The sequence below is a fragment of the Neofelis nebulosa genome, chromosome 5 (genome assembly GCF_028018385.1).
Source record: "Neofelis nebulosa isolate mNeoNeb1 chromosome 5, mNeoNeb1.pri, whole genome shotgun sequence".
NCBI lineage: Eukaryota > Metazoa > Chordata > Mammalia > Carnivora > Felidae > Neofelis > Neofelis nebulosa.
Window position 1 is genome coordinate 69,511,338 of NC_080786.1, and position 27,533 is coordinate 69,538,870.

At 39.8% G+C, this 27,533-nt stretch overlaps 1 non-coding gene across 1 annotated transcript; it reads left to right on the forward strand.

Moving 5' to 3' along the window:
- The first annotated feature begins 11,987 nt into the window (after positions 1-11,987).
- TRNAK-UUU (transfer RNA lysine (anticodon UUU)) lies at positions 11,988-12,060 on the forward strand. Its single transcript has one exon. It is a non-coding gene; the product is annotated as a tRNA-Lys (tRNA).
- Positions 12,061-27,533: the final 15,473 nt, after the last annotated feature.

Sequence of the window (27,533 nt, forward strand, 5' to 3'; positions counted from 1 at the left end):
AATAAATATTTCCCAGACAAACTTTTACCTACACCAAACTTAACAAACCCTCTTTTTTCCTAGTAAGTAGCGCAAAGATGAACTTTGATCTGAATGTAATCCTAACACAAACTTGCAACTGAAGTTCAGATGAACTTTGTTTAATGTAATAAACAACTATAACAGCTGTGACACAGATATAAAAGGAAAGCACATAGCATGTGTGGAATAACCAATAAGTCAAAAACAGCATATGTACTTCCAAACACAAGTTTATGGGAAATTCCCTGGGAGTACTCAGCACCAGGAAAAATTCAAAATCAGGGTGAGGCCACTGCTGTTTTCAAGACAGCCACTGTTTTTAATGGGTGACAAACCTAGACTCAAAAATATTATTAAGCATCTCAAGATAAAATGTTACTGAGAGACAGAATGAGTTAGGACTATATGAGTCACCACAGCAGCCCACAGTGAGTTTGCATCACGAGCCCAGCCCTGCCCCGGGAGGCCCCACACAGCAGCCATGCAATGGGCTGCTCAGTGTCCTTAACAACGTTCTTGAATCCCAAACACACGAGGGTCTAGGTGTCATGAAGGAACAACTGTATGTTCACACCATTTACAATGTGGTTGGGGAGACGGGATAAAATAATGAAGACCTTAAGCGCCAGATAAAGCATATAATGACTGTCACACACCAATGCAGAGTTCTCCGAGGTTGGCTCCTCCAGAAGCCAAATTTGAGACAAGGAACTCAAGTGCAAGTACTTTATTTGACAGGAGGGGGAAAACAGCACTATGGGAATGGAGACAGGGACAGAAGGTACGCAATAAGGGACATGTCCACAAGCAAGTTACCCTTATGAGCAGTTGGAGCTCAACCCCAATTAAGGGAGAAAAATCCAGAGCCTGTGAAGGACACACATTAGGATTATGCCACCAGGGGGAGGGAGGGAGGGCAATTATATAGCAACTCTCATCAGTCATCGGTTGAGGGGAAAACAGGTGTTAATACCTGGGAATTCAGACCTGCTGGGCATGTGGCAGACTGGCTGCAGCAGCCAGGAAAGGTACTCAGCAACTGAGATATATATGTTCTGGGAATTGAATGCAGTTAACCTATAATGGCACAATAAGACATGAAAGGACAGTGTGGGCACTGACAGTCACTGCTACAATGTGGAGTGGCAAATCAGGCATCATGGAAAGAGCACTAGATGTGACCCAAGGATACCTATGTTTGAGGCCAAAATCAAGAATACCTACTCCTGGGGATGCTGTGAGAAGCAGATGCAAATAGATACACACTTTACAAAACAAAGCATAATATGCACAGTAGCTACAATTATCAACTGACAATTTTCAGAACTGAAGTACCATATCCAGTATTGGAAAAGGACAATCTTAGGTTCAAGCCCCAGGTCTACTACTTCCTAACTATAGGGCCTTGGTTCAGTGACTTTAAACTCTCTTTATCTGTCAGTTGGGACCTATTAATAACACCTAACTCATAATGTTGCTGTGGAATTAAAAGCTCTTAAACCATCTAAGACAATGTCCAACAAATGGTGCAAATCTAAATGTTGTCTATCATTATCATCATCTTCCTTATCACCATTTTAAATAGAAATCTATATTAGGTTGGACAACCATAACAAAATACCATAAACTGGGTGGCAAACAACAGAAATGTATTTTCCCACAGATCTGGAGAGTAGAAAATTCAAGATCTGGGTCCTAACCAATTCAATTTCTGGTGAGAGCTCTCTTCCTGGCTGACAAGTGGCTGCCTTCTTACTGTGTCCTCACATGGCAAAGATAGAGAGAGGGATCTGTCTCTCTTCCTCTTCTTATAAGTCCACTAATCCCATCATGAGGTACTACCATCATGACCTATTCTAACCCTAATTGCATCCCAAAGGCCTCCAAATATCGCCTTTGGGGATTAGGGCATCCACATATGAATTTGGGGAGAACACAAACATTCAATCCATAATAAAATGTCTGAATGGCATATATAAAGTGAATACTAATGCAGCAAATTCTATAACAGTTATTCTCCACTGACCCATGTTAAAAGGTAGTATACAGTAACAACAAATGGACAGAGAGAATAACAGACAGTAAGGTAGAAGATTATAAGACAATGAGTGGAGATTGTGGAGTGGTTTTTTTTTTTCTTTTTATGTTACTCTGTCTCCAGGTTGCCCAAAAGCAAATGTTCAATGTTTTCTACTTGTACATGGTATTGTCTGTGCTTCTTGCTAGTGGACAGCTAAATTACACTAGCAAACAAATGCAACTAGGAGAGTACAGAGTCTGTGAAACTGAAACCAATTCCTATTATGGCAAACCATTTTTTTTAATGTCTGCCTCTCCGCTCTAGTAAATAGGACATAGAGAACATAATTGAATATTTGATGATTGAAAATCTTTCAGTGACTGTGGGTTCTCATCAGTTCTCATCCCACAGCCTGTAGGTGTACTTGTGGGACAGCAACAGATTGGACAGAATCTTTAATGGCCTTACGCTACTCCCAGAGGCTTTGTTTTGTCTTTGCCCTTTAAAAACATAAATACTTGCTATCGGTTTGGTAAAGATTTTCTGAGTTTCCTCTATCTGATTGAGTTAAGGGGAGCTTTGTTTACTGCTCTCTGAATGAAATCAGCTCTTTCTCTGTACACAGAGTGCTTGAGGATGAGAGACTCCCTCATCACCTCCCTGAGCATTTGGGACTAGATACGTTTTAGACCTGGAAGGGAGAATAGTGTGCCCAGCCTCCTGCCCAGCCATGGAACCTATGGGCATTCATCTAGGGGAATCATCTAGAAATGTTGAGTCCTTCAGTGTAGACTTGTTCATAATGATCCACGCCCACCCCACTCCAACTAGTGGTGCTCTGTCCTCTCTTCCTTTTCCCAGCTCTTCCTTTACATAAGAGCCTTTCCTAAAGCAATGAGATACCCCAGGATGCAGTTATTCATGACCTATCCTCGACGATCTCCTACAAGGTATATTTCAGAATTCTGGAAGTTGTAGTCTGCATATGGACCCCTTAATGGATATAAGAAAGGAGGAGTCTTGGGGGAAGTGTGGGAGATTTGGGGGACATGTCACAGATATTTCTTGTTCAGCAGATGATTCCTATATAAATGAAAACAGCTACCTGATTCGTTCACTGGGAAGGACTCAGAGTCCAGAATCAGGGATGATCACTGACCTTCATCAAAATGTTCTCCTTTCTCCATAATATTCTGGTTCAGATGGTGGATGGAGTACATGAAGCTATAGAATGCTTTTCAAAATAGAATCCCAACCATGTGCAGGAATAATAGTCCAGCTGGATTCAAGTATTTTTGCTTCCTCCTCAGTTTATAGCTTTGCTGCCACCTTTTTTGTGGTTATTTGTGACATTTTAATAGGAAGTTTAGAGGATACTTATCAAGTATTGCTTATCAGCTACCATACCAATGCAGAAAATACCAAAATAAGCATACTAAAGTTCCAGTTACAGTGAAAGTTAAACACATAGGTTATCTAACCATCAGCCAAAGTCACTGAGAACACAGTAAAAGAGTGCCAGCTTCTATGCATTACAGTTCCTGCACTTGGCTCATAAGAAAGCCCTTAAAACTACCAGTTGTTGAATCCAACAGCCATTCTGTTCTTCCTCCCCAAACAACCCAATTTTTAGGGCTTGTACATTACAACCCAAAATAAAAGATTCATTTTTTTCAGCTTTCCCTGCTGCTGAGAGTGACCATGTAACAAAATTCCAGCCACTAAAACCTAGAAATACTGTATAGGACTTGCAGGAATTTCCCTGAAAGGGCGGAAGTACACTCTTCTTCTTCCATACCTCCATCCTGCTGCCTGGAAAACAGATGGGGTGACTGGAGCTCTGGCAACATCTTAAAACATGAGGATGAGAGGGGCGCCTGGGTGGCTCAGTTGGTTAAGCGTCCAACATCAGCTCAGGTCATGATCTCATGGTTCGTGGGTTTGAGCCCCATATCGGGCTCTGGGCTGTCAGTTCAAAGCCTGGAGCCTGCTTCGGATTCTGTGTCCTCTCTCTCTCTCTGCCCCTCACCTGATCGCACTCTGTCTCTCAAAAAATGAATAAACATTGAGGCACCTGGGTGGCTCAGTCGGTTAAGCGTCCGAGTTTGGCTCAGGTCATGATCTCACAGTTCATGAGTTTGAGCCCCACATCAGGCTCTGTGCTGACAGCTTAGAGCCTGGAGCCTGCTTCAAATTCTATGTCTCCCTCTCTCTCTGCTCCTCCCCTGCTCATGCTCTGTCTGTCTCTCCTTCAAAAATAAATAAAAAACATTTAATTTTTTTTTAAAAATAAATAAACGTTAAAAAAATGAGGATGAGAGTTATGTGCTAGAGATCATAGAGCAGAGAGCTTAAAGGAGCCTGGGTCACCAAAAACTTTCTTGAGTCTCTATTCCAATCATATTTCTGAGTAACAGATGAATGATAATTTAGTGGCATAAAACAACAGCAATTATTTACTATAATTGTCTCTCATGGTTCTAAGGGTTAACTAAGCTTAACTAGGCAGTTCTTGCTGAGGTTTCTCATGGATTCATCTGTGGACTTCCTCACTCATGTGTGAAGGTTCATGCTCAGTTTTGGCTGTGATCCGGATTGCAGCTATAAGCCAGAACACCTACACGTGGCTTCCCAATGTGGCCTGGGCTTCCAACAGCATGGCAGCAGAAACAAGCAAATGTTAGAGAGCCATTTGTGACCTAGCCTCAGAAAATATGTAGGGTCACTTTGACTCTCTATTGATTGAAGCAATCACAAGTTTTGCCCAGGTTCAAGGAGAAGGATCTCATATTTACCTCTGGGGGAGGAGGACGGGGAATGGCAAGATCACAATTTAAGAAGAGCAGAAGATATTGTTATAGCCATCTTTGAAAGATCAAATCTGCCATAACCCCATGCAAGCTCTGAATTATCTACTTCCAGCTTTATGTTATGTGAGAAAAAAACATCTATCTTGTTTAAGCCAATGTTGTTATGGATTTTTCTATTATGTGCGGCCCAACCTGGTCCTAACTGATACATCTCCCAAGACCATCACTCATAGTTGGTCTACATTTACTTTACACACAGCTCTAACCAGCTTGTTTCATCTAGACTCTCCTTCTAAAGAAGATTGATGACAACAGAATAGAAAGGGGGAAAATGCTGTTAGATTCAAACCAGGCACACCCATAGTAACAGAATCTGAGGAAAGAAAGTGAAAAGCCAGAAAAAGTCAACCCGATTACTTTCAAGAGGCATAGCTACCTCTCGCCATTCACCAAAAAGACAAGCAGCATTATATGAATCGAAAAACCCTAGAGATTATAATCGAATTCCGAAGATCTCAAGAATTAATGAGGGCCCTAAAATACTAAAAGGGATAGAGGTTTATTCATGACAGTCCCATCAGAGATAATTTTTGTACATATTATCACTGAAGTCAATCTCTGAGAAAAGATTTTGTTGGTTTTGCAAACATGATTGCATATTCTTATACTCTTCCCTTAAAGAATCCCTGAGAGGTAACTTATTAATTCCCAATTCCATTTTTGAATTAAATAAAGGAACAAACAAAGAAAGCAGAAACACATTCTTAATTCAGGCAGAAATGTTAAAATTCAGCTCAGCGCCTGCCCTGGGTTTTGATCTGGAGGAGTTCCTGCGTAGCTGTGTCTCCATGTCCTGGGGAGCATACCAGAATCCCTCCCCAGGACATGACACAACAGGCTCTGTCCATGGGAAAGCCCACAATGCAAAACCACCGCAGTCTCCACCTTCTCATTTACAAACGAGAGTTAGTGTTGTCTTTCACAGTTGATGATTCTGTTTTGTTTGGGGGCCTCAATATTTTTTCTTGCTTTTCCTGCTCCTGAAATACCTTGGAATTAACAGATACTAAATTCAGCTTAGAAACTCAAAACACGAAGTGTACTTCAGCTATCATCTTCCTCCTTCCATCAACCCCAAAGGGGAAAACTTTTTTTTTTTTGAGATATAAATCTACTTCCTCACTAGCACTGCGAAAGAAAGAAAGAAAGAAAGAAAGAAAGAAAGAAAGAAAGAAAGAAAGAAAGAAAGAAAGAAAGAAAGAAAGAAAGAAAGAAAGAAAGAAAGAAAGAAAGAAAGAAAGAAAGAAAGAAAGAAAGAAAACTAATTCCTAAGCATATTTAAGTCCTTCCCTTCTTGATTCTATTTAGCCTTGCTGACATTAAGTCTCCACAAACACTTCAGCCTCTCATTTCCACTGACCTTCAGAATTTTCTTGCATTTCATTATATTCAGAAATAAAGTAACATTTGCCAAGAAAATGACTCTTTTTATTATTACCACACATACACTGCTCCACACCCAAGCCACAAGCCATTGCTCATACAGACCCACACTGCTCCATCCCCAGTACTGACTGCTCTGTTCCCCCTGCCAGACATGCACGTCCTCTATTCTCACCCACATCAAATGTCTCCTTCTCTATGAAGACTTTCCTCATCCTCTAAATTAAAATTAACCTCTCTCTTCATATTCAACCAATATTTAAGTGCCTAAGGAAAGCTGGGCAGTTTTAGGTGCAAGATGTACAACAAGAAAAAAATATATATAACATGCTGTTCTTCCATTGGGAGAGAGAAACTTTAATTAATTAAATAATGAGTACATGTAAAATCTGTTATGATACATGCTATAAATGAGTAGTTCATGGTACTGTGATAAGGGCGATCTGACCAGTTGTAGGTTACCACAAACTATGAAGGATCACAAATTTATAACAAGATAACCTAGCGGTTCATAAACCTATAATGACAGAAGACACAAGACTCTTGGGTCCGAGATGCAGATAGTGTTACTCATACCAAAAGAGCAGCCACAACAGTACTCTGCATGGCCCCTCATTGCCCAATCTCCACAGAGCAGCTGGATCAGGAATGGATATTACCCGCTCCTGCAATAAGATGCAGCACAAAAAAGGAACCTCGAATTTTAGGAGACTGACTCTTGGTAAGACTGTCCACCTGCCAATTTAACCCTCTGGAGAGAAATTAATGTAAATCAATCTCCTCCAGAGAAGAAGGGAAACATCAATACTGCTCTGGAAGGGAAGCAAACGTCTCCAAAGAGGGGAAGAAGAAGGACTGACTACCCAGGATGTCTCCAGGGAGGTATGTTTCTAGATCTCTCAGGGAAAACACTATCTCTACCTTCCAAGGCTGTTTACTGTTCAAACATACTCAAAAAGCTTGGACCAGTGAGGAATGAAAGAAATCTACAGAGAACTGTCCTCCCATATCGCAAAGAATCCAGAAGTCTTCCTGAACTTTTGTGCTGAGATCTGAAGAATGGGTAGGAATCAGTGGATTTGGGCAGCAGGAAGCATCCACACAGAGGTGCAGTGCTCGGCACAGGACAAAGCACAGTGTTTTCAAGGAAGTAGGTGCATGGCAGCAGCACGCAGAACTAGATGAATCTGAAAAGGGAGACAGGGACGGACAATGCAGGGCCTTGTCAGCCCACATTAAGGATGTCGTGCCTTACATCAAGAGCAGTGGGAAGCCAAAAATGTGTCTTAAGCCAAGAAATGCCAATGAGATTTGCACTTCAGCAAAGCCACTCTCTACTTTGTAAAGGATGAACCAGACTGGGGAAAGACATTGTGTTCGGCTTCCCACAGAATTCTGGATTAAAATAAATTCTTCAAGCTTGTCCCCTCCACATTTTACTGTCCCTCTTATACCCCCCACACAATGCAAACCAATACTATGGAACTTCATGCATCATTTGTTGTTCGCAGACAATACACAAAGCACTAAAGTATCTTCATTGTTGAATCAGTACTAAGAGAAGCCCCTACCTTCCCACAGCTTCTACTTTAATGTGCTAGAACATGTGAATTTGTTTGTGTCAGGTAAGGTCTTGAATCCTTCAACTTCTCTACTTAGGATACCTCAGTGTGTCCACCATCGGAAAGATCTAGATGAAGATGAATGAGATTTGTGAAATGTTCAGCTGCTCTGGAAAATAGTACCTGAATTGGATTAAATCAGTGTGGTTTTGAATGAGAGCTGTGAGTTGGCTTTGGTGGCCTGATACATAAGAAAAGAATATAAGATGCAGCTTGGAATCTAGAACTGTGATAAAAATTTAAAAATCTCAAGGCACTGAGGCTCAGTCAGTTAAGCATCCAACTTCAGCTCAGGTCATGATCTCGTGGTCCGTGAGTTCAAGCCCCGCCTCAGGCTCTGTCTGACAGCTCAGAGCCTGGAGACTGCTTCAGATTCTCTGTCTCCCTCTCTCTCTGCTCCTCCCCTCTAGGTCTCTCAAAAATAAATAAACATTAAAAAAATTTTTTTTCAGTAAAATAAATCTGAAATCTTGACTGGCATGATGAGAGAAGCCCAAAAGTTAAGACAGAGGCTGGAAGTATATGACGGGCTAAGAAGGGCGGAGGACACAGTGGCTGCAAGTAGCAACTTCTTCAGAAATAGCTGATTGGTTTTATATACGAGATATCGTTAAAGTGTTACCTTTTGCATTTTCCCCTTCACCACAAATTTAATAACTTTATTTTCACTGCAGCTCCATCAATTTTAGTTTGGATGTGCTATGATTCACTTCCCCACAGCGTTTGCATAATATGTATCCTGCAGGTTTCATTTCTATAAATCACTGCTTTTTGGGGAGAAGGGGAGTAGATTCCAGGCACGCTCCAGGCTTTGAGTTAAGTTTTGAGACCAAAAAGAGATTGCATATCCTGATTGCTAAGTTATCTCTGCTGTTCACTGAGAAATTATTTTCCCTATAACACTTCCGTTTGTATATTCGATAAAGTTAATATCTGTGAAATCAGTTGATTCTCACTGCACTAAATTATACCAGAATAGACAGAAGATTGACTTCCTGGTATTGACAAGAGAGAACTCTCAATGTCTTTTGACTTATTATCTCTGGCAGTTGGAAAGAATTACAATAACACATAAAATTACTTCACAGGGTATGTTTAGAGAGCAAAGAAAATTAATGGAGGGATGGATTCTTAAGGTATTTTTGCCTTTTGACAAAGATTTCTATTTCCTGTCAAACATTTTCTCTGAAATGAACTGGAGGAACACAATGTAAATTGATTTATCTGCACCTTAAGAAATACCTGAGGTTTAATTGCCTCTGCAATATTTATGCTTACATAAATAATTCAATGGCAAATTAATCCAGCTTTTGTAATTACCTCCCATAGAGGCACATGGCTCAGTCCCAAGGACTTAATTGCGGCTTGATGAAGGTATTTAGGTCACTACAACCAATAAACCATATAGAAATTTTTGAAAACATAAAGAAAAGAAATCCATAGCTTTCAAGCCTAAGCTCTTAGAAAGAAATACAGTATTTGCGGTTGATCCTAACCACTGTGGGCTTCAGGAAACATAGTTCTATTAATGAACTTTCTAAAAATACGTTGTTTTCAACCTCATCCATGAACTCAAAGCACACCGGATCCTTAAATCCACAGTCTAGGGACACTTTTCCCCAATCAGTGTACCTCCCATACAACCAGGTACAAACAGCGATCTCCTCTGCAGGGTTTCGTTCATCATCTGCAGTCAGCCTATGTTGAGCTGTTCATTTCCTTTCACTTTGCACACTGTCTGCTCCTCCCCAGAGCTAAAGCTGTAGTCCTGGACACAGCCTTCAAATAGAGGGGAGGCAGGTGAACTCGGTGCTGGCATCTTACTGGAGCCTTCACCAGCTAGGTGATAGCTTTCTCTTTTTTCAAGAGTTTATATTTAAGGGGCGCCTGGCTAGCTCAGTCGATTAAGCGACTGACTCTTGATTTCAGCTCTCAGGTCATAATCTCATGGGTCATGGGTTCAAGCCCTGCATCTGGCTCTGTACTGACACCACAGAGCCTGCTTGGGACTCCCTCTCTCTCCCTTTCTCTCTGCCTCTCCCTTCCTCGTTCTGTCTCTCAAAATAAATAAACTTCAAAATAGAATTTATATTTAAGAAGCCAGGATGCCCCCCCGAAAAAAGATAAAAATCATATACCCTATCATTCACTCATTGGAATGGTGACTAAAATTGCCATAGAATTTTAGAGCTTATTACATGGTCCAGGTGCATTGTCTGCTTATTCTATTCCTAACTCAACTGTGAAGGAATTAATGTAACTCAGTTGCATAGCTAAAGAAGCACGGGTCCAAAGAGGTTGAATAGTTTTCTCCACATGAACAAGATAATAATTTGTAGAGCCAGGTTCAAAAGCATATCCTCTCACCCCAGCCTGTATGCACTCTGAGGGGAGGTACTTCGGTTCACTGCTCTCTACCTAGACCTAGAACAGTGTCTGCACAAAGACTCCCAGGAAATACTTGTGCAATGATGGACTGTAAGCCCCATGCTCTTTGCTCTGCACCCTATTGTCTTCCTGGAAACCTATGATACTTCCACACTCCCTTCTCCTTCCCACATCCAGCCTGTCCTTCCAAGTTAGGTGATTATCATCTAGACTTCAAACAACACTGACATCTCCTTCATCATAAAGCCTTCCTACGTGATTCCACTCATATAAAATTATCTCATAATTGAGCATCTCATCATGCACTATCTTATGTTAGCTTCTAATTGTATGTTGTTGCTCTTGTCTCCCAGTTCCTCTCCGTCTTCCTCATTTCTGCCAAGCCAGGTGTGTCTGTGTTAATCTGCAGGTGGAGCCCATTTGTACTGAAGATTCAATAGCTAAAGAGCAAAATTTTGGCAAGGCAGCAAGCTGAATCCTTTTAACTCTTGCTGCTACCATGGGAAGGAGGAGGAAAAAGTAATTAGTAGATAGTGAGAGGTAGGAGACATAAAGCCTCAGGGAAGGAATCTTCTAGGTAACAGTCAATCATTTTCCTGCTAAAAGCTACGATGGCTTATATGAGACCCCACCAGTCACAGAAGGGCGGGAGAGAATTTATTTTATAGCAAGTGTTTTGCATGATGAATTTATAGTAAGGAGAACTGCACCTCCCAGAAGCTGGGCAGAAATAAGTCATGCCACCTGGTTGATGGCTTCTGTGATCTGCTAGTGAGGAGGAATTCGTGAGGAACCCCAACACTAGCCAGAAACTAGACCTATAAATTAGTTCTAAATATATAGGGGTTTGGGTGTGCTATTTAAGTAAACAGCTTGGTTTTTTTCATGATGTAGACTCATTCATTCTCAGTTGTTATTTTCCTTACAGAGTTAAGAACATTTTCAGGTGCTTTTAAAAGGGTGCGGTCACTGTTCCCGTGCCTTAACTGAGCCAACAGAGGAGCAGGCTGCCTGACAAGGCCTGTTCTTCACGAACCTGAGAGCAGTCCAGCCCTGAAGGAGAACATGTAAGAAATCCTGGACTCAAGCGCCTTCCTTTTTCTCTCATCTGTGTTTCTTATGTGCACACTTCATATCCTGATCTGCAAGTGCATAGAGACTTTGCTGGACTGCAGCCCTCCCCTCCCCACATTATAGGTCGGTTCCTAGACCTCCCACAGATGACATTTTTGGGTAATTCTCTGCCTACATAAACTGACAATGTCTTCCTACTGCACTGTATCCTGTCTGCACCCTCTGGGTGTTCCCTTGGTCTAGCTAAAACTCAGGAGCTATGTCCAATGTTTCTCCTTTATCCCCTTCAAGTGTAGGCAATGGGCAAATGTTCATTACGTGCTCATTGAATTAAAGCTCACTCAAGTTTAAGTTTAGGAATGCATAAATACTTTCAGATATTGATATATAATAAAATGTGGTTTCTTAGCCTGTAATCTGTAAATGGATTTCACTGGGCCTCTCTTCGAATTGTATGAAAATTTTTATGCTGGATACAAATGTTCATTTTGCTGTGAGGAGCCTAATTAACTGTTACCAGCTTCTCAATGGGATCTACTCCCAAAAACAGAGTCCTGCTATCAAAAACTCTCTAAAGACTGAAAAGATTTAGAAAAGACAAAGAAGCGCACCTGGCTGGCTCAGTTGGTAGAGCACATGACTTTTGATCATGGGGTCGTGAGTTTGAGCCCCACATTGGGTGTAGAGATTACTCAAAAGTAAAATCTTGAAAGAAAGAAAGAAAGAAAGAAAGAAAGAAAGAAAGAAAGAAAGAAAGAAAGAAAGAAAGAAAGAAAGAAAGAAAGAAAGAAAGAAAGAAAGAAAGAAAGAAAGAAAGAAAGAAAGAAAGAAAGAAAGAAAGAAAGAAAGAAAGAGGCAAAGAGATCTCATCCTTAAAAAAAAAAAAAAAAAAAAAAAAACAGATTATGTTTCTGCAGAGTCAACAATCCTCTTTGTTATATAAAGCTCCTGTCTGGGATCAGGAGAGGGGAAGACAAGTGTCACTGCAGACCTGGATTTCTTCTAAATTAGTATTTACAGGATTTGTTATGTCAGAGAACCCACTCTGATAGTCATACTTTGAGGGTCATGGGCTTAGACTACAGGATACGGTCTGTCTAGAGAAAGCAGGTAGCAAAATTAGCTCCTGTCTACAAAGCAAGGGTAAAGAGTCTCATTTGAGAAATATTTAAGGGCTTCATCAATTCTCCTAAGAGTCTCTCCTTTGACAGTCCTTTGACAGTCAAATCCTTCTCTTTTAAAGGGACTCTCTGACATCACCTCAGCAGACTTTCCTTTCTTCCGTGGTTAACTCCTCCAGACCCTCATTTCTCAAAGCCCCCAGTCTTACTTATAGGAAATCCTACATCTTTTACAAGATTCAGTTTCACATTTCATTTTGCCTTATTTTTGCATTGGAACATGGGGTGTTGACACACTGGGTGGCTGGATGTAAGGATTAAGCAGGAAGGGATGTCTAAGAGCTGATATTTTATAATTGGTCAGTTAATTAGTGAATATTTTTAAGCTGCTATACTCTAACAACTCTGTAGCGCTGTAACTCAGGTAATAAATATTCAGATAATTAGGACCCCCTATACATCAAAATGTTAACAGCAGCGATCTCTAAGTGGTGGGATTATGAATAATAAAAATGATAACAGACATTAATTGAATGTTCACTATGCATGCTAAGCACTTTACAAGCATTATCTCATTTAATATTCACAGAATCCCCCTGAGAGAACTACTACTATTTTCCTTCTTTTCAAATGAGGAACCTGAGGTTTAGAGAGGTTAAAATACTTACCCAAGGTCACACTGGTAAGTGGCAGGGCTGGGATTTAACTCAGTTTGTCTGACTTCAGAGTCCAGACTCTTAACCTCTCACTTATTTGTATTTTCTTCTTTCATACAAAGAAAATTTATTACTAGTGACATAAAGGGGGGAGAATGATTATTTCTTAAAACCACTGAGTACAACTATCACCTTGTACAGCTTTTCAAAGTCATATTCCCCAGTCTGTTTACGGTCCATTTGATAAATATCATCTATCAAAGCTTATTTCTCTGGGATTTTATTAGAAATAATGCCAGTTAAATTTCTTTTTAAAAATGAACATTTCAGTCAAAGGTTTTTAACTGCTAACCAATCTCTGGCTACAAGCCTGTAGCATCTACTGTTTGCAAAGTTCCTCTCTTGGTAAGAATACTAACTCACTTCTTTCTCCTAAACTCAACATTGAGGTCTGCATAAAGAGAGCTAAAGAGTTAGGGCTAGACACCGCATTCTCTCCCACAGGGGACAAGAAAGATTTAGAATTTGTATTTAATCATTTGTTCAGTGGCTTTTAAATATTACTTGTATAGATTTCCATTCATTTTACATTTTATTAATATTAATACTTTATTCATAGTATTTATGTAGTAATGTGATTATATTAGAGTTCTCCAGAGAAACAGAACCATTAGGATATATATAGATACATGTAAGAAGATATAGGAATTGGCTCAGGCAGTTACAGAGACCAAGAAACCCACGATCCGTACTATCTGTGGTCTGCACTCTGGAGAACCAGGAAAGTGATGGTGTATTTCAGTCCAAGTCAGTAGGCCTGAGAAGCCAGGGGTGTCAATGGTGCAACTTCTGGTCCAGGGGAGGGGTACAGGGTAAGTCCCAGAGTCTGAAGGTTCAAGAACCAGGAGCTCCAATGAAGATTGATGTCCCAACTCAAAATAAAAGAGAATCTGCCATTCGTCCACCTTTTATTCTGTCTAGGCCCTCAATAGATTGAATGATGCCTGCCAACATTGGTGAGGGCAATCTTCTTTACTCAACATACTGAATTAAATGCTAATCTCTTCCAGAACATGCTCACAGATACGCCTAGAAATAATGTTGTACCTGCTATCTGGGGACCTTTAAGCCCATCCAAGTTGACACACAAAATTAACCATCACAGTGACCATGGATAACTCTGAACAGCCCAGACCCTAGGGAAACCACATATGTCAGGCTGTTCAAATGTCTGGTAGAAGCCTTGAGTAGCAAACTACAGGACCAGGAAGATGGTAAGAGGAAGAGCAGGAGTGGGGCATACTTCAAACAGACTTTGCGAATCATAAGGAGATAAGGAAAGAATATGACCTCAGGAGGCAGACTAGTACTGGCAGTATTCCCAGAAACTCCCCAGTGTTTCTCCTCCCCACAGCAGTGTTGGCGGCAGCCCTGTGGCAGTATGGGTGGTAGCCAGTACAAATGGAGCTTGTCCAAGCTTTGGTGCCATCGATACTGCAGTAGCTGGACACATCAGATTCATATGTTAAAGAGCAAACAGCAGAATCCCCAGTGCCTTACATGACCCCCTGTAGCAGCAACATCAGTCTTACTGAAGACTGGTTAGATTTTTTCAGTTTTCTGGGGCGCCTGGGTGGTGCAGTCGGTTAAGCGTCCGACTTCAGCCAGGTCACGATCTCGCGGTCTGTGAGTTCGAGCCCCACGTCAGGCTCTGGGCTGATGGCTCGGAGCCTGGAGCCTGTTTCCGATTCTGTGTCTCCCTCTCTCTCTGCCCCTCCCCCATTCATGCTCTGTCTCTCTCTGTCCCAAAAATAAATAAAAAATGTTGAAAAAAAAATTAAAAAAAAAAAAAATTTTTCAGTTTTCTTTCCAAGAAGCCAATATACTGAAGACATATCTTGGACTAAATAAACCCATGGATGAAAGGACGCAGAGGATTAAAGAGGGACACCTGGGTGGCTCGGTCAGTTAAGCATACGAGTCTTTATTTCGACTCAGGTTACTATCTCACGGTTCGTGAGTTTGAGCCCCACGTATGGTTCTGCACTGACAGTGCAAAGCCTGCTTGGGATTCTCTCTCTCCCTCTCTCTTCCCCTCCCCTGCTCATGCACACACACTCTCTCTCTCAAAATAAACAAATAAACTAAAAACAAGAAAAGAAAAGAAAAAAGAAAAAGGATGAAAGAAAAAAACTGATACTGAGATAATGGCCTTATTAGTACCCTGGGCTGGTGAAGCAGAAATAGTAAGATATATTTACAGAGCTTATATGCTCTTTTATATGAGTTTCTACCTTAGTTTAATTGATTTTTATGGAGCATAAATGTGAGGAGTTTTGTATTTATATAACTAAACCTATAAGCTTTGTTTATAACATTTTTATATTGCTCTCACATTAATAATTCACAGTCCTAGAGCACACCCTGTGTGCTAAGCATTAAAGACTTAAATTAGATAACTTCGTTCAACCCAACAATAGCTCTAACTTTGTTGCCCTTTACAACCAGGATACTAAGCCTTTTTCATACCTTATAATTTTGTATTCTTTTTGTAATTTCATACATTTTTACAGTAAGTGGAATGAGGCGTGAGTCTAAACGTATTTATCTCCATGCCAATAATTAGTATGCCTAAGAGCAAGAGTCCAGAAATTATGGCTTGTGGGCAAAATCTGGCCTGTTTTCTGTTTGTAAAAATAAAGCTTTATTGGAACAGAATTATACTCATTTGTTTGCATATTGTCCAGGGCTTCTTTCACACCACAAAGGCAGAGCTGAGAAGTTACAAAGTCAAAATATTTACTATCTGGCCCTTTACCTAAAAGCATTCATCACATAATTATTTATTTCTTCATTGTTTTATCTCATCTCATTTGTCATTGCTGTTTACTACCTCTTTTTAAGCCCTCCCTGAGTCACCATAAAAAAAGTGCCAGCCAATATTAATAAATACAGATTTATTTAAGCCAGTCAGGTTTTTCTTTAATGACTTTTACTATTTTGGATGACTTATATTGATTACAATGTTAAAAGTTGTTCAAGTGAATAAAGACAAAGAAACTAATTGTCATTATTTACTATCACTCTAATAATTATGTACAACAAGCAACAACAGTACTTCACTGCCATATAATAATAAGCATTTATTTAGAACATGCATCTGCTGAGGGTTGGCTAGTGTAAGAGGAGCCAGCTGGTAACACTCTTCCATATGTCCATCAACCTCTTCCTGGGACCAGCTGCCCCAAGCAGGTTTTTCTCATTGTGATGGCAGAAACCCACAGGTTTCTTAAACCGGAGGCTCAGAACTGGCACAGTGACACTTTTGCCTCATCCTATTGGCCAAAACAAGTCACAAGGTCAACTCAGATTCAGGAGGCAGGAAACTATACTACAAAGTCACATGGCAAAAGGCAAGGCTACAGGGAGGAATGAAGAATCGGGGTCAATAGTGCAATCTACCGCACAATATTTTATTTGTTTATTATTTGAACTTTAAAGCATTATACACATTTTAATATTTAATGCTGACAACAATCCTAGAAATTAGATATTACCATTACTGCCTTTTAAAAATGAGAAAGCTGAGTAAGAGAATCTGACTTCCCCACTGCCAAACAGTTTGGAAATGGCAGACGCAGGATTTGGATCCAAGCCTACTTCCAAAGGCTTTCCCTCTAGGCCGTATTTGCATTATTCAATTTGTCTAGTGTGGTGGAAATGGCTATCTGCCTGCTAGAATCCAGTCTCTGTTGCCCATAGTATAAAAATCTACCTACCTAGGCACTATAGACTGAATATTTGTACCCGCTTCCAAAATTACATATTAGAATCTAATCTCTATCATGATGGTTGTGGTGGATGGGACCTTTGGGAGTTGATGAGGTCCTGGGGATGGCGCCCTCATAAATGGGATTAGTGCCCTTATAAAAGAGCATCAGAGGGGCACCTAGATGGTTTGGTCAGTTAAGCATCAACTCTTGGTTTTGGCTCAGGTCACAATCTCATGGTTTTGTGGGTTCGGGTCCCATGTCAGGCTCTGCTCTGGCAGCAGAGAGCCTGCTTGGGATTCTCTCTCTCTCTCTCTCTCTCTCTCTCTCTCCCTCCCTCCCTCCCTCCCTCCCTGCCCCTCCCCCACTTGGACTGTCTCTGTGTGTCTCAAAATAAATAAATAAACTTAAAAAAAAAAAAAAGAGCATCAGAGAGCTCCCTTACCCCTTGCATCAAGTGAGGACACAGTGAGAAGACGGTCATTTACAAATCTGCAAGTGAGTCCTCACCAGACACAAAACATGCTGGCCCCTCACTGCTGGACTTCTCAAGCTTCAGAACAGTGAGAAATAACTGTTTTTTGTTTATGCCACACAGCCCATGGTATTCTGTTAGAGCAACTCAAATGAACTAAGACACCAGTCCCCACTGCACAGAAGTTCAAAAGACTTACTTCCACCAATGAAATGTGAGCAGAAGTGATGTGTTCCATGTCCAGGCCAAGGCTTTTTAGAAGAGAATCCGCCTCCTCCACACTTTCTTTCCCTTTTGGCAAGCAGATGAAGAAGACAAGACTGTCCAGTGGACTTTCTGAGATAATGGATGTATTCTGTATTCTGCATCGGAACTATCTCACATGGTATCCCCTAGTCACATGTGAACACTTGATATATGGTTAGGACAACGGAGGAATTGAGTTTTTAATTCAACCTACTCTAAGATCTCTGGTAAAGTAATTCTAACCAATTTAAATTTCTTATGGAATTCACCAAATAGAGTACTGAGGGTTAAGACTGAAAATACATGGGAAGGAACCAGAAAATGTAAATGTTCCCTAAATCTGATTTGGCAGAAGTCAAATAGTAGCCAATACTTTGCAAATCAAAATAAGGCAAAAAACAAAAAACAAAAAAAATTGTAAACTCTTGATATAGTAACAGCTGATATTTTCACAGTTTCCTTCTGACTAGGTTATAAATTGAACTCCCCTTGGGGTGCCTGGGTGGCTCAGTCAGTTAAGCGTTTGACTCGGTTTCAGCTCAGGCCATGTGCTCATGGTTCATGAGTTCAAGCCCCATATCGGGCTCTGCACTGACAATGCGCAACCTGCTTGGGATTCTCCGTCTCCCTCTTTCTCCCTCTCCCCTGCCTGCTCTCTCTCTCAACATAAGTAAACATTAAAAAATTTTAGTAAAAACAAATTGAATACTCCTTTACTACAGAATTAATTTACTACTCTCTTATTGGTAAATAAATTATTATTTTGAGGCAACCTGACATAAGGTATACAGGCATAAAGCCACCTATTTAAAAATCCATTCGTTCCCTAGAGCACATGTATCCTTTAGTGGTATTTGTTATAACAACCCAATATTTCTTATGGCTGTGAAACTCAGATGGTCTGCACACTTTCAGAACAAATCACACTGGCGTAGCTCCCAAACGTCACTCCTAACCATTACTCAAGACAGTCAGCAAGGCCAGTGCCCCTTGGTTTATGCTAAAGTTCCAGAAAACAAGCATTTATTCTTCCAGTGGAGTGGTGAAAGAAAACATGGAGCATATACCCTTCCTTGGCTATTAACACTTTAATTGCGAAGGCTAGGGAAGATGATGGCCCACTGCTCTCTTACACACTATCACATGTAGAAATCAGTTACAAATGAAATGACTATTTGGACATTACAACATCAGAAAACTGTTTGCTTTTCAGCTTCTGTTTATTTTACAAATACAGTGTTGGTTTGCAAGCATAATTCATTCCAGAAACATGCTTGTAATCCAAAGCACTTGTATATCAAAGTAAATTTCCCCATAAGAAATAATGGAGGGGACCCTGGGTGGCTCAGTAGGTTGAGCATCTGACTTCAACTCAGGTCATGATCTCACAGTTCGTGGGTTGGTCCCCACATCCGGCTCTGTGCCAACAACTCAGAGCCTGGAGCCTGCTTTGGATTCTGTGTCTCCCTCTCTCTCTGTACCTCTCTCTCTCTCTCTCTCTCTCTCTCAAAAATAAATAAACGTGAAAAAAAGAAATAATGGAAACTCACATGATTCGTTCCACAACCCAAGAATATTCATATAAAAATGATTACAATACTGCAATATAATACAAAATAATACAGAAAATACAAAATATAAAGAAAAACAAATTAACCTGCATTTATCTTTGAAAACTTTTGTGGCTGTTGTGAGGGAGACAAGAGAGAGGAGGGTTATTGTGCAGGACAACCTTCATTCACTATCACTAATGGAATCACTGCTATCTATTGGCTCAACACAATCTTTTTCTTTTTGTGCAACTTTAACAAGAAGCCTATCCAATGATGCTTGCTTTTGCCTCCTTTTGAGGATTTCCCTGAAATGTGACATTGCATTGATGATCACCCACAATCCCACAGCAAAAGAGTGAGAGAAAGAAGAACCATTGGTTCAGTTGTGATCATGTGACATTAGGCGTCACATACTATTTGCATTGTAAGACATCGTTCATTTATTAAGTTAAAATTTATTAGACATGTTTGCTTATCTTGCAGAACAAGTTACTCACAATGCAAGGTTTCACTGTAGTTCTAAGTACCACTGGGAAATGTTCTGGTGATGAATGCAAATGGTAGTGAGCCCTCACTATCAAGGGGAATGCCACTTTTATTAAAGGCAAGTCTATGAGAAGGACCCATGCTCCATTATCTACCCACAGCTATCTCTCCAGTATCTCCCTTTAGGAGGACCTCTTTGCTCTTGGCTGTAAAGCCTGTAATTAGGAGTGAGAGCGTTCATATTGTGGCTCTTCCTCTTACTAGCTGAGTGACCATGAAGCGGGTCACCTCCCTGAACCTCAGTTTCCTCTTCCACATGAGAATTAAAGGGACTAGTGCAGACAAAGTGTGCAGTATAATGTAAATGCACGTTGTTCGCATTTAATACATGTAGCTGTTACCCATTTTTGGAGACTTCTCCATCCTCCTCCTATATAACACCACGCCTTATGCAGACAACTTAAAATGCCACATGGCAACTTTATCATTTTTAAAACTTCAAAATTCATTCAACTAAAAACAGTCTCACAACGTAACTGAGAAATACAAATGCATTTTAGGAAGCAGATAAAAAGGAAGGTCCTCCAAACAGTAATGTATACAGGCCAGTCCAGTTATGGGTCAGACACATGGAAGATTAACAGACACTCCAAATGGGTCTTAGCCAGGCAGCTCTCCTTGTTACCTTGAAAAGAGATTTTGCTAGTTTCCTTACTCATGCTAATGGTTTGAGTAATAAAGTACATTCCCTTTAATCTTATAAAATAAAATTATTATGATCACAGAAGAGATAACTAATGCTGGGCCCCTCACCTTTCTCCTATTTGTTACCTTGGATTTCTGTGATTTGCATGCTTGTCTTACGCTTAATATGTAGATGTTGGACCTGGCTGAAATCTGAATGACCTGAAGCTTTTTTCCAGGAGGTTCAAATCCAAGGCTTTGATTCAGGTAAGGATTCCAAATACTAAATGTCTGGTACTTGTCAGGGATCTCCAATGACACTGGAGGAGATCATACAGGACAGATGTCCTAAAACATACCCTTCTGCAGCCTTACTTCTCAATTTCCCTGCAAATCACTCTCACTTTCCTTATTTACTTATGGTTTAAAGTTATGAGAAAGACCTCAAACAAGTGAGGGAATTATAAAAGATGTTACCACACAGACCTTAACTGTGTATAAGCATTTTTAAAAATATTTCTCCTATAAGCTGTGTCTTAACAACATATTGTGTTTGTCCATGACAAACTGCTTCCAGCAAGTTTTCTAAGATCCTTCAATTGATCTCTGTCATCACTGCTTCAAGCCAGGGATCCTGAGCAGAATATAGTTTCTGAGGGGGTGGTACACAAAAATGCAAAGATATGTGTGGCAAACACAGTTGGCTGTCCAACAAGTATCTGTGCTCCTTTTCCAGAGTGCAGGGTTGCTAAAGGAAGCAGCTGCCCAACCAGGAAACACCCACCCCCACCCCCTGAATCTAGACATGGCCATGTACTTACTCCTACTAAGGGGATATGAACAGAAAGGACATGTGTCAGGTCCTGGATGAGATGGTTAAAAAGACTGTGTGCCTCCTCCATGCTCTCTCCTCTGGCTATCAAAGATCAGGGTGACATTGGAAGTCACATGCTGAATACTGTGAAGCCACAAAATAAAATAAGTCTGAATCCCTGAATCACTTCTCAGAGGAGAGGAGACTGCCTTACTGGGAAACATCCAGAACAAACTATTTAGTGAGTGAGAAATGAACTGCATCAATGGCAGAAGCTGTTGTTACCTCAACCTAGAGCATGAGCATTCAAAATTAAAATCTAGTAATCCCTATCAAAATAACACCAGCATTCTTCACAGAGCTAGAACAAACAGTCCTAAAATTTGTATGGAACCAGAAAAGACCCTGAATAACCAAAGCAATCTTGAAAAAGATAACCGAAGCTGGAGCCATCACAATCTTGGACTTCAAGATGTATTACAAAGCTGTAATCATCAAGACAGTATGGTACTGGCACAAAAACACACACTCAGATCAATGGAATAGAAAAGAGAACCCAGAAATGGACCCACAAACGTATGGCCAGCTAATCTTTGACAAAGCAGGAAAGAACGTCCAATGGAATAAAGACAGTCTCTTTTTTTTATTATTTTTTTTTAATTTTTAACGTTTATTTATTTTTGAGAGACAGAGACAGAGCATGAGCGGAGGAGGGGCAGAGAGAGAGGGAGACCAGAATCTGAAGTAGGCTCCAGGCTCTGAATTGTCAGCATAGAACCTGACGCAGGGCTTGAACTCACAAACCGCGAGATCATGACCTGAGATGAAGTCAGATGCTTAACCGACTGAGCCACCCAGGTGCCCCAAAGACAGTCTCCTCAGCAAATGGTTCTGGGAAAACTGGATAGTGACATGCAGAAAAATGAACCTGGACCACTTTCTTACACCATACACAGAAATAAACTCAAAATGGATGAAAGACGTAAATGTAAGACAGGAAGCCATCAAAATCCTAAAGAAGAAAGCAGGCAAAAACCTCTTTGACCTCAGCCACAGCAACTTTTTACTCAACACGTCTCTGGAAACAAGGGAAACATAAGCAAAAATGAACTATTGGGACCTCATCAAAATAAAAACCTTCTGCACAGTGAAGGAAATAATCAGCAAAGCTAAAAGGCAACTGATGGAATCGGAGAAGAAGACATTTGCAACTGACATATCAGATGAAGGGTTAGTACCCAAAATCTATAAAGAACTTACCAAACTCAACACCCAAAACAAATAATCCAGTGAAGAAATGGGCAAAAGACATGAATAGACACTTCTCCAAAGAAGACTGACTTCTCCAAAGTCAGAAGAAGACTTCTCCAAAGATGGCTGACAGACACATGAAAAAATCCTCAACATAACTCATTATCAGGGAAATACTAATCAAAATCACAATGACATACTACCTCATACCTATCAGAATGGCTAACATTAACAACTCAGGCAACAACAAATGTTGGCGAGGATGCAGAAAAAGATATATTTTGCACTGCTGGTGGGGAATGTAAACTGGTGCAGCTACTCTGGAAAACAGTATGGATATTCCTCAAAAAATTAAAAATAAAACTATTCTATGACCCAGCAATTGTACCATTAGGTATTTATCCAAGGGATACAGATGTGCTGTTTCAAAGGGGCACATGCACCCCAATGTTTATAGCAGTGCTATTGACAATAGCCAAATTATGGAAAGAGCCCAAATGTCCATCAACAGATGAATGGATAAAGAAGATGTGGTATATATATACAATGGAGTATTACTCAGCAATCAAAAAGAATGAAATCTTGCCATTTGCAAGTACGTGGATGGAACTAGAGGGTATTATGCTAAGCAAATTTGGTCAGAGAGAGACAAATATCATATGACTTCACTCATATGAGGAATTTAAAATACAAAACAGATGAATATAAGGGAAGGGAAGCAAAAATAATATAAAAATAGGGAGGGGGACAAAACACAAAAGACTCTTAAATACAGAGAACAAACAGAGGGTGGCTAGAGGAGTTGTGGCAGAGGGGGATGGGCTAAATAGGTTAGGGGCATTAAGGATCTACTCCTGAAATCATTGTTGCACTATATGCTAACTAACTTGGGTGTAAATTTAAAAAGTAATCAATTAATTTAAAAATAAAATCAAAAATATGTAAGAACAAAAAAATGGACAGTATGTAATAGGTTAAAGAAATAACTGCCATTAAAAATTTATAAAAATAACAATAAATTACAAAAATAAAGAGATGTATGGCATCAAAACAAATAAATAATAAAAATGAGAATCTACTCAATACAATCCTATGTATCCTTTCCTACAATGGCATCTGGCTGTTGTAGTGTGGATAGCTAGAAGAAACAATAATTTTACTATATTATAATGTAACTCGTTCACACAAGTCTGGTGGAGTATATATTAATACAACCACTATGAAAAAGTGTTTGGCAAAATCTACTAAAGCTGAACCTTTGCATAGTCTATAGCCTAACTACATATAATTCCATGAGAAATGTGTACAAATGCCCATCAAAAACATGTACTGCAATGTTGCCTATACAGACTATGAAATATTCAGTCTTTAAAAGGAAGGAAATTCTGATACATGCTACAAGATGGATGAGCCTTGAAGACATGATGGTAAATGAAATAATAAAGTTACAAAAAGGTAACTAATGTGTGATTTCACTTATATGAGGTATGTAAAGTAGTCTAACTCATAAAAACAGGTAGGAGAATGGTGGTTCCAGAGACTAGGGGAAGAGAAGAATGGAGAGTTGCTGTTTAATTGGTAGAGAATTTTGGGGCACCTGGGTGGACTTCAGCTCAGGTCATGATCTCATGGTTCGTGAGTTTGGGCCCCACGTCGGGCTCTGTGCTGACAGCTCAGAGCCTACAGCCTACTTCAGATTCTGGGTCTGCCTCTCCCTCTCTCTCTCGGCGCCTCCCCTGCTTGCACTCTATCTCTCTCAAAAATAAATAGACATTGGGGCGCCTGGGTGGCGCAGTCGGTTAAGCGTCCGACTTCAGCCAGGTCACGATCTCGCGGTCCGTGAGTTCGAGCCCCGCGTCAGGCTCTGGGCTGATGGCTCCGAGCCTGGAGCCTGTTTCCAATTCTGTGTCTCCCTCTCTCTCTGCCCCTCCCCCGTTCATGCTCTGTCTCTCTCTGTCCAAAAATAAATAAAAAACGTTGAAAAAAAAAATAAATAAATAAATAAATAGACATTAAAAAAAATTTCAGTTGGTATAGAATTTCAGTTTTGTAACATGAAAAGAGTTCTGGCGACTGGTCGTACAACAATGTAATGCACTTAACACTACTGAGCTGCACACTTAAAAATGGTTGAGATGGTAGATCTTCTGGTATGCATATTTTGCCAAAATTAAATACAAAAGCAAAAAACATAACATGTACTAGAATGTTCAGAGCAGCACAATTCATAATAGCCAGAAACTGGAGACTAACTGAACATCCTCCAATAGTAAAATGGATAAATAAATCATGGGCTATTCATCCAGTGGGATATTATACAGCATAAGAAATGATCTATGACATGAAACAATATGAATAAAACTTGTAAACATAATGTTAAGTAGAAGAAACCAGAACCCCCCTCCCCAAAAATACAGTATGATTCCATTTCTGTAAATTATCAAAATAGGCAAAAATCTTCAATGTTGTCAGAAGTCAGGATAAGCGTGTGTATAGTCACTGAAAGTAAGCCATATGGAGGCAAGGAGTATTTCTGTATTATTATTAGATTTCTTTTTTCTTTTCTTTCTTTTTTTTTTTTTTTTTTGAGAGAGAGAGAGAACGAGAACCTGTGGAGGAGAAGGACACAGGGAGGGAGAGAGAGGAAGAATCTTAAGCAGACTCCATGCTCAGTGTGGAGCCCAATACAGGGCTCAATCCCATGACCCTGGGATCATGACCTGTGCTGAAGTTGGACTGAGCCACCCAGTGCCCCTATATTTCAATTAAAAAGCATTAATAACAGAATTGTTGAAACAACACATTTCTAAAATTTTCTATATCCTCTCAAAAACAAAAACAAAAACACTTACAGACCAGGGGGTAAAGGGGAGCAGGATATGCCACCCTCAAAATATGCCACAGTAGTATATTGTTTATTTTGAATTAAAGTTACTTAAAAAACAGCAGATGCAAGAAGGGCAATTTTGACCTCCTCTGTCCCCGTGAAAGCAGGAAATAAATCTCCCATGTGAAAGGCACATAGCTCTCTACCAGGGTGCAAAAGGCATCTTCGCAGCAGATAGGAATTCAAGGCTGAGAAGGCTGCATAAACAAACCTTGTCACTGCTTCAATAATTTGCTACCCTAAGTTCAAACCTTTGTCTTGTCAATTATTCACAAATGTATTGTTTCCTTGTCTAAAAGGTATAAAAGCTGCCTGCTTCAGTCACTTCTTTGAGTCTCATTTCTTTATGGGCTCCCATATGTATGAAATTAAATTCATTTTTCCCTGTTAAACTGTCATATATATCAATTTAATTATCAGACCAAGCAAAGAACCCAGAATGGAAGAAGGGAAAAGATTCCCCCCTATTGGGGCAGTGGAAAAGGTCAAAGTGCAGCCTTCTTGCCTGATGGCAGAAGAAACTCCAAAGCAGATGAGGCAAATAAATTTTAAAATTTGTATGTGAATGATCAACTCTAATCAGAATACTTTAGAATTCCTTATTATTTATTAAACAGTCTACTGTATACAGGTTACCTACTTCCTCATCAAATTATCATTCATCTAGGAGAACCAACAAGAAATGTGTTTAACAATTAAAATTCTATGGTAATTTCACACTCAACAATGCCTTGTGTTCATAATTTCAATATTAGATCTGATTGAATATGATTAAATATGGTCTGTGCCTTCCAAAACAGGCTGTACCATGGATCTAAATGAACTCATTAGTAGCTAATGCTGTAGAGATTTTTCTAAATGCTAATGTTTAGCTGCCTTTGGCTCATTAATTAATTTAAAGATTGTATAATTATCAAAGCTTTTGATTCAAGTACATCTATCACTTTTTATTATTGGATAATGCTTATTTGCATGTGAGCATAAAAAATTAAATTATGTCATCCAAAGACAGGAGCAAAATACCAAATGATCATATGGGTTATATATTTATTTGGAAAGGAAAAAAGAAAAGTCAGAGGGGGATGTTCTCTTGAACGTATGAGGAGTTGGGACCTTTGGTTACCAAAAATAGGAGTGATGAAAACATAAGCAAGGATGGGCAAGGAGTCAACGTTGGGAGACCATCAGTAAAATACTAAACTAAACTCTGCATGGGAGAGATGGGGAGTCTGACTTAATTTGAAAATAGACAGCCCCATCTTAAAAATCCACTCAGAGGAAAATCCAAGGTGACAGAAATACACTAAATTCCAAGTCATGCTTTTGGAATCTGATGGCTGGAACCTTCTTCAAACTCTCTAAGATCCCATGAGGTGATTTAAAAATTAGCAATTGCACTACTAGGTATTTGTCCAAAGGATACAAAAATGCTGATTCAAAGTGGTGCATGCATCCCAATGTTTACAGCAGCGCTATCAACAGTAGCCAAATTATGGAAAGAGCCCAAATATCCATTGACTGACAAATGGATAAAGAAGATGTGGTATCTATATGAAATGGAATACTACTCAGCAATGAAAAATAATGAAATCTTGCAATTTGCAAGAATGTGGACGGAACTAGAGTGTATTATAAGTGAAATAAGTCAGGGAAATAAACACAAATATTATAGGATTTCACTCATACTTGGAATTTAAGAAACACAACAGATGAACATAGGAGAAGGGAAGGAAAAATAAAAACAGAGAGGGAGTCAAATCATAAGAGACTCTTAAATACAGAGAATAAACTGGGGGTTGGTAGAGGGGAGGTTGGTGTGGGGGGATGAGCTAAATGGGTGATGGGCATGAAGGAGGGCACTTGTTGGGATAAGCACTGCGTGTTATATGTAAGTGATAAATCACTGGGTTCTACTCCTGAAACCAATACTACAATGTTAACTAACTTGAATTTAAATACATACATACATACATACATACATACATACATACATACATACAACTAGAAATATAATGAGACACTTTTAGATATTTAATGATTTTCTTTCATACTCAGGGTGAAGATTATTAAGTTATAGTCACCTACAAACAGGTGATCTGAGATAAGTCTAGCATTCCTTCCAGGTCACCATCACCACAAACTCAAAAGTCTCATCCTACGAACAAATTAATGTCATATTCTCATACTTAAGAGCAAAGGTAAGAATGAGTCC